A 7,624-nucleotide genomic window follows, 5' to 3' on the forward strand; every position below is an offset into this window, starting at 1 on the left:
GCCGGGCCATTGAGATGCAGGCCCTTCCGCCGACAGATCCGGTTCTCTCCGGCCTCCGTCCCCGTCCCCACAGGCCTCCCCAGAGATGCTCTGACCCTCGCTGACCTCGCAAACCACCAGCCAGCCGGACCCTGGCGCCGCGCCCTCCCCGCCCGAGGTCCCCCCCCCCCCCCCCAGGGAATGTGCTGAGTCACCAGCCGTGCAGGTCCGCGTTCTGCAGGAGGAGAACTTGAACATCAGCCGGGAGGCGGCCGGGGGCTCGTCACAGACACAGACACCCGGTAACCGTGACCTGCGGAGGTTTGCACGGGGGCCAGAGGCTCCTCCTCACAGGCCGCGGCCCTGCGTCAGGTTAGTGAGTGCTCCTGGGCGACGTTTTATTAACTTTCCTTCTTTAAAAAAATATCCTTATTGACTTCAGAGAGGAATGGAGACGGGGGGGTGGGGTGGGGGGGGGGAACATCCACGGTGAGAGAGGATCACAGATCGGCGGCCTCCCGCACGCCCCGCACTGGGGATCGAGCCCGCCACCCGGGCCTGTGCCCTGACCGGGAACCGAACCCTGACCTCCCGGGTCACAGGTCGACGCTCAGCCACGGAGCCACGCCGGCGGGGCTGAGGTTTTGTTAACCTTCCTGTTCTCGGAAGCGGAAAGGGAACAGAGACGCGGAGGCCGTGGTCGGGGAGGAGGGAGGCCGTGGTCGGGGAGGAGGGAGGCCGTGGGCCCGCGTCACGGTTTCGAAGGTTTGCCCGTTTCAGATTCTCGCACGTGTTCGCTTTTGAAGAAGGAGTCTAACTGTGGGCGGACGAACGGACGGACGGACGGGGCAGTTGTCGCTGTCACTGTTCGCAGGAAGTCTCCTCCCGGGGAAAAGCTGTTTCCGGGGGCTCCCCAAGGGCAGGGGGGTTACAGGGAGAGGCAGTCCGCCCGCGAGGTCGAGGTCAGAGGCTGGAGCGCCCGTGAAGGGGACGTGCCCTCTGCAGCCGGAACCTGGGGCCTCAGCTGGCCGCCCCCCCCCCCCCCCCCCCCCCGCCACCGGGAGGAAGTGGGCGATGTCTGAGGGCCTTTCTCAAGGTGGAAGTGCCCCGTCGAAGCCGAACCGAGGACATTGCCCTGCGCTTCCTCCCGGGGATGGCACGTCCTGGACCAGCCCCTCCGCCCCCAGGGGAGCCAGCACCCCCCCCCCCCCCCCCCCCCGCAGCTTGCAGCTTCCCCCGTGCCCAGGCTCCCTGCCTCCCTCCCTCCTCACCGTCGCCTGGAAAGGACCAGCTTCCGTGTTCAGTGCCTTAAAGAGACTCCCCTGGAACCTCGGGGTGAAGCCATCCCCACAGACGTCCACGTCCAGGCAGCATCGTGACTTCGGTGCCCCCCCTCACCCCCCCCCCCCCGTTTCAGCCCCGGGGGTTGCGCCTCTGAGCTCCCAAGTGCAGCTCCTCCCGGGCTAGTGATGCTAAGGATGGAGGGAGGCCCGCGCAGGGGGGCTGTTGCTGTCTCTCTGGACAGTTCAGGGGGAAGGGGAGGGGGAGGAGGGAGGGGAGGGGGAGGGGAGGGGGAGGGGGAAGGGGGAGGGGGAGAGAGGAGGGCACGGCTGGCAGCCTCCCAGGGGCCCCTGGGACTCGGAGACTCTCCCTCCACTCACTCCTCTGCCCCAGCGGCTCCCTGACCAGCACCCACAGAGGAAGCACGGAGCCTGTGACAAACCTGCCCTTTCTCTCTCCAGGGACGTGGCCCAGTGGCTGGCGACCAGAGACCACACACAGCCCTCACCCTGTCGGCTGGCAGCCCTGGCAGCCTGACCTGCGGGGGGGGCGGGGGGGGCAGCTCCCCTGCCCAGGTGGGTGCTCCCGTCCCCAGGGGGTGAAGGGAGGCGGGTGCCGAAGGGCCTGGGGCTTACGGCCTGGAGGCCAGGGATGAGGGATTTGATCCTTGTGAAGTTCAGAGGGTGCCTTTCCCTCCCAGGGCAGCCCAGGGCGGAGACACCAAGCAAGGTGAGTTTTTTGTTTTTTTTCCCTAATATGTTTTTACTGATTTCAGGGAGGAAGGGAGAGGGAAGAGAGACCCTTCAGTCCGCGGGCCGACACTCTATCCACTGAGCCACACCAGCCAGGGTGCGAGGTGAGTTTTGATCCCCTGTCCCAGATGCCAGCCCGGCAGCAGGAATGGGGACTGTTATTAGCAGGAGAAATCGTATCTTTTTTTATTTTTAAATATGTTTTTATTGATCTCAGAGAGGAAGGGAGCAGGAGAGAGAGAGAGAAACATCCACGATGAGAGAGAATCACGGATCGGCTGCCTCCTGCACGCCCCCCACTAGGGATGGAGCCCGCAACCCGGGCCTGTGCCCTGATCGGGAATCCAACCGTGACCTCCTGGTTCCTAGGTCGACGCTCAACCACTGAGCCACACCGGCCGGGCCGTATCATGCTCCTTATCTCTGTTCCCTAATGTCCCACAAGGGACTAGATACTCCCTTTGCTTTGACATGGAGGCTCAGGGGATGGAGCCGGCCTGGGTGGTCCGCGAGCAGGAGGCCCCAAGGATGGATGCTCCCAGGGGCCTGGCTGGACCTGAGGCTGGTCCCCTGCTCCCGGCTGCCCGGTCTGGACCCTCGCGGCATCGCCTCAGCCTGGCCCTGGGCCTGGTGCCTCCTCCCGGCGACCGTCCCTTTGTTCCGCCTGCGGGGCCTTCAGTGTGCGTCCTGCATTGTCCTGGCTCATTCATATGCTGCCGCTGCCACCGCGGTCCGAGCCTTTGTGTGCGTGACGTTAGCGCCTCGGCGGCTGGGGGCCGGGGCTGCCTTCTGTTCACCCGCGGGGACTGGGCTCCCCTGTTGGACTCCCACGGAGCGCTTTCCGGAAAGGTGGTTTTGTCTTTTCTTTTTTTATTTATATGTTAATCTTCACCGGAGATTTTTAGGGAGAGGGGAAGAGAGAGGGAGAGACGGAGAGAAACATCGATGTGAGAGAGACACATGGACGGGTTGCCTCCTGCACACGCCCTGACCAGGGCCCGGGCCGGGGAGGAGCCTGCATCCGAGGTATGTGCCCTTGACCGGAATTGAACCCGGGACCCTTCGGTCCGCAGGCCGATGCTCTGTCCACTGAGCCACACTGGCCAGGGCAGGAATATTTTTTTGAATTGGTTGAAGTGTTAACTGTAAGTCATTAAAGATCTCCGACCACCGAACCTCACCGGCCTAGCATCAGTCTCATTTTTTAAAAAATATATTTTTATTGATGTCAGAGAGGAAGGGAGAGGGAGAGAGAGAGAGAAACATCCATGATGAGAGAGAACCATGGATCGGCCGCCTCCTGCACGCCCCCCACGGGGGATCGAGCCCGCAACCCAGGCCTGTGCCCTGACCGGGAATCGAACCCTGACCTCCTGGTTCCTAGGTGGATGCTCAACCCCTGAGCCCCGCCGGCCGGGCTGCTGGGCGTTATTTGCAGGGTCCCACCGGCCCCCGGTGAGGGGCTATGCGTTGTCGACAGACGACGTTCGGGTCGGCCAGGGGTCCCTTCCACAAAACCCCTGGGAGGGCAGGGCCCTGCCCGAGGCCCCCCCCCCCCCCGAAAGTCCCTTCCTCCTTCGCACGACCACCCTTCTAGAGGGTCACGCAGCTTTAATCCCAGCGGACTTGTCTGCTGGCATTAAACTGTCCAGCCGGTATTTATATCCGCGCCCGCCCCGCAGGGTCACCTGACCCCGGCCGCCGTGTACAAGTAGTTAATGACAGCGCCCGGCCGCCCGCCCCGTGAGTGATCGCCGAGCGCGCCCGGCCTGTCACGGTTTATGGAGGGAGGCCGTCTGTCCGCCGGCCGCCTCGCCCTCAGCAGGTAATTTGAAATGGGATGAGACAGCGCCTACCGGCAGATGGATGGGGGAGTCCGGCCCGTTCTTCCCTTTGACCCTTGACAAGTTGACACCGCCAAGATTGTGACTTTAAAAAATGATGGGGTGCAAACGTGCTTAGGGGGGTGATTTACCGGGGCCGGGGCCAGGGCAGGGCCTGGAGCGAGGCTGGGAGGCAGGGTGGGGGGGCTGTCAGCATCCAGCGTGCAGGGGTGCGGTCCCCGTCTCCCAGGGATGATCCTACTGGGAGGGGGGAAGGGGGCGGGGGAGAGGGGGGCCGGGGAGAGAGAGGGGGTTTGCTAACAGCCCCCGTCAGGCAGCGTCTGTCCTGGTGAGGGATGGGAGGCCCAGTCCCAAGGTGAAGGGAGACAGAGCTGATGACACACTTACTAAAAGGTACTGATCCGAGTGGCTGTGTTTGGCCTAAAACCACAGCCTGTGTGTGAGGATAAGAAGTTGAGTTCGTGAAAGATTTAAGAAAGGAAGGAAGGGAGGGAGGGAGGGAGGGAGGGAGGAAGGAAGGGGAAAGAAGAAATTGAGTTTGCATTCGTAGGTTTCCTTTTTTAAAAAAAAATATTTTTTATTGATTTCAGAGAGGAAGAGAGAGAGATGGAAATATCAATGATGACAGAGGATTATGGATCGGCTGCCTCCTGCACGCCCCACACTGGGGATGGAGCCCGCAACCCGGGCCTGTGCCCCGACTGGGAATCGAACCGTGATCTACTATTCATAGGTTGACGCGCAACCACGGAGCCACGCCGGCCGGGCTCACCTTCTTCCTGGTGTTCTTGGATTTTTGGTAAATCCGGTCGGTCACCCACAGGAGGAAGCTGTGATGAGAAGGATGATAGGTTTGAATCGAGACCAGAAGGGGAAACCCCGCGTCCGTGAGAACAAATGCGTGTGGGTTTTTTTTTTTTTCTGTTTCTTTATAATCACGTGTCGATTTTCACACCACACGTTACAGGTCAGAGTTCAACAAGTATTTCCCAGATTATCTTTTTAAAAAAATATATTTTTATTGCTTTCAGAGAGAAAGGCAGAGGCAGGGAGAGAGTTAGAAACAGCAAGGATGAGAGAGAACCATGGACCGGCTGCCTCCTGCACGCCCCACACTGAGGATGGAGCCTGCAACCCGGGCCTGTGCCCCGACCGGGATTCGAACCTGGTTCATGGATCGATGCTCAACCACTGAGCCACGCCGGGCGGCCGGGCTCCCATATTATCTTCACTCGGCTCTTCCGATGGCCCCTCTCCCTCCCACGTGAAGCTGTGTCAGAATAGAGGCTCCCACGCAGCATTGAAACGTCCCAGACAGCACTAAGGACAGCCGGAGGTTCTTTCCAACAAAGCGGCGATCCCCGCCCACAATGACCCCTAGGTCCCTCGACATCCTTGGAAGGGATGGTGGCCGGTAGGAGTGCTGACTTAGCAGCACTCAGAAGGGCCTCAGAGGGCCCACGCGCCCCATTCAGCCCCGGCCGGTCCCCTCAGCGTGTGTATGTGCATGTGTGTATGCGCGCGCACACGTGTGTATGCGCGCGCACATGTGTATTTGTGTGTGTATGTGCACGTGCATGTGTATTTACGTGTGTACATGTGTACGTGCAGTGGGCGGTTTTACATATATGTGCATGCACATATGTGCATGTGTGTGCATGCGTGTGCACGTGTGCGTGTGTTTTCCTCTGTTCTAACCACTTGGTTTGAAAGATGCTTTGGAGGTGGCTCCCGAGACGCGTGAGGAGCCCCCCGCGGGCCTCCCTGCCGGCTGTTTACTGCGCCCGGGAGCCATCTCTTCATTGAGCCCCGCGCGCAGGACGCCGCGGGATGCTTCTTTATGGGGCCGTCCGGTTCCATCGCCGGGGCCGTTTAATAAGCCCGGCGGGCGGGCGGCTGACCCCGGCGCCCGGCGCGGGGCGACGCCGTGCGAGATTGCTTTGTGACATAAAGCTGTCGGTAACATCAACAAAATAAAAAACGATCGTCTTCCAATACTGGCGGCGGCCGCCCGCGACAGCGCTGAAATACGGGCTCAAATGGAAAGGAGATTAGTTTTGGGCCTTAAGTCATGGGTTGACAAGACATAGGAGAGGAGAACCTATCTTTGAACTTTTTAAAAGTTTTTTAATGAAAATATTTATCATGGGGCAAGGTTCCCCCCTCTCCTCTCTCTCTCTCTCTCTCTCATTCTCATTCTCCTCCCTCCCTCCCTCCCTCTCTCTCCATCCCATCTGAGCGGCAATAACCTTAAAACAATCCCCTTTATGTTATGGGGGAGAATACAAATACTGGGCTATCTTTGTATTAAATACCCCGGAGGCGACTTGGCCGGTGTGAGCGGGCCCAGCACACGTGTGTGTGTGTGTGTGTGTGTGTGTGTGTGTGTGTACGCGTGTTCAGGAGGCTCCACGCGATGTGAACGCGTGCTGAAGGGGCCGGGGAATGGGTGGTTAACAGGCTCCATACTTCTCACGTATGTGAAGCGTGTGTGTGCGGGGTCCGGCTGGCGGCCCGAGCTGGGTCCCTCGCTCGCCCTCTGCCCGCGTGGTTGGCAGCCGGAGGGAGGAGCCCAGGCCTCTGGGAGCAGCCGATCGCTTGGGGCTGAGAGGAGTGAGGAATGTGGATGGGGAGGGCCCCCTGGGCGCTGTGGTTGCATATTAACCGGATGAGCCCCTGACTCACCCGCGGCCTGGACCGTCAGCAGAGGTGCCGGCCGGCTGGGCAGTGACCAGGCCTCCAGGAATCCACAAACATCCTGTGTCGTCCGGCCGGCCGAGCGGGAACTCTGGCCCAGGCGTAGCTCACTCTCCTGCTTCCCAAGCGCCCGTGGCCCAGGGAGGGGCAGGCGGGGCGGGCGGGGCTTGCCTCCCTCCCAGGAACTTGCCTTCTGGTCACCTTCTTCCCCTTAGAGCAGGGGACACCCGGTCCTGGCCCCGGGCCCCAGATCAGGGCCTGGCTGGTGGCATCGAGTCTGTAACTCCAGAGTCTTAAAAAGAAAAAAAAAAAAGAAAGAAAAACCTAAAATGGACTTTCCCCCCCAATCACTGCGAGTCACATGGCTGCCTCGGCCCAGCCGTGGCCAGACACCCAGGGATGCCGGTTTTAGGCACGAAAAGGCCAGTCCCGTCGACCTGAATCTTACACTTCCCAGAGTCAGATGTTGGAAAGGTGAGGATTATATTGGCTAAAAGTTCTGGAAAAAGAAAAAAAAGGAAGTTTTGATAAGGTTTCCAGCAATCTTTTCTGTGTTATTTCTTTTAAATACGTTTTTATTGATTTCAGAGAGGAAGGGAGAGAGAGAAACTTCAATGACGAGAGAGTCATTGATCGGCTGCCTCCTGCACGCCCCCTACAGGGGATCCAGCCCGCAACCCGGGCATGTGCCCTTGGCCGGAATTGAACCCGGGACCCTTCAGTCCGCAGGCCGACATTCTATCCACTGAGCTACACCGGCCAGGGCAGAAAAAGGACTTTTTTTTTTTTTTTTTTAAATATGTTTCTATTGGTTTTAGAGAGAGAGGAAGGGAGAGGGAGTGAAACATCGATCCATTGACATGAGCCCTGACCGGGACTCGAACCTTGACCTCCCGGTTTTTAGGTCGATGCTCTACCACTGAGCCACACCGGGCCGGCCCCAAAGCGGCGTCTGGCACGCACGTGTGCGTTTTATTCCGTGAGCAGCAACACTCCACGTGTACGAACAAGCGCATTTCAGCTCGTCCCGCGGAACACGGCCGTGACTAAAGAGCGGCCGGCTCCGCGCGG

The 7,624-nt window shown here is 60.0% G+C and overlaps 1 long non-coding RNA gene across 4 annotated transcripts; it reads left to right on the forward strand.

The window, feature by feature from the left end:
• Positions 1-207: 207 nt before the first annotated feature.
• Positions 208-4,970, forward strand: LOC118678975. Of its 4 annotated transcripts, none has more exons than XR_004975073.1 (5): positions 208-351; positions 1,722-1,835; positions 2,036-2,116; positions 3,695-3,837; positions 4,590-4,970. It is a non-coding gene; the product is annotated as an uncharacterized LOC118678975 (long non-coding RNA). The 4 variants fall into 4 exon arrangements; XR_004975074.1 differs by lacking the exon at positions 208-351 and adding an exon at positions 1,230-1,363; XR_004975075.1 differs by lacking the exon at positions 208-351 and having other exon boundaries at positions 1,577-1,835; positions 4,590-4,759; positions 4,888-4,934.
• Positions 4,971-7,624: the final 2,654 nt, after the last annotated feature.

This window comes from Myotis myotis, unplaced genomic scaffold (assembly GCF_014108235.1).
Source record: "Myotis myotis isolate mMyoMyo1 unplaced genomic scaffold, mMyoMyo1.p scaffold_m19_p_21, whole genome shotgun sequence".
Classification (NCBI taxonomy): domain Eukaryota; kingdom Metazoa; phylum Chordata; class Mammalia; order Chiroptera; family Vespertilionidae; genus Myotis; species Myotis myotis.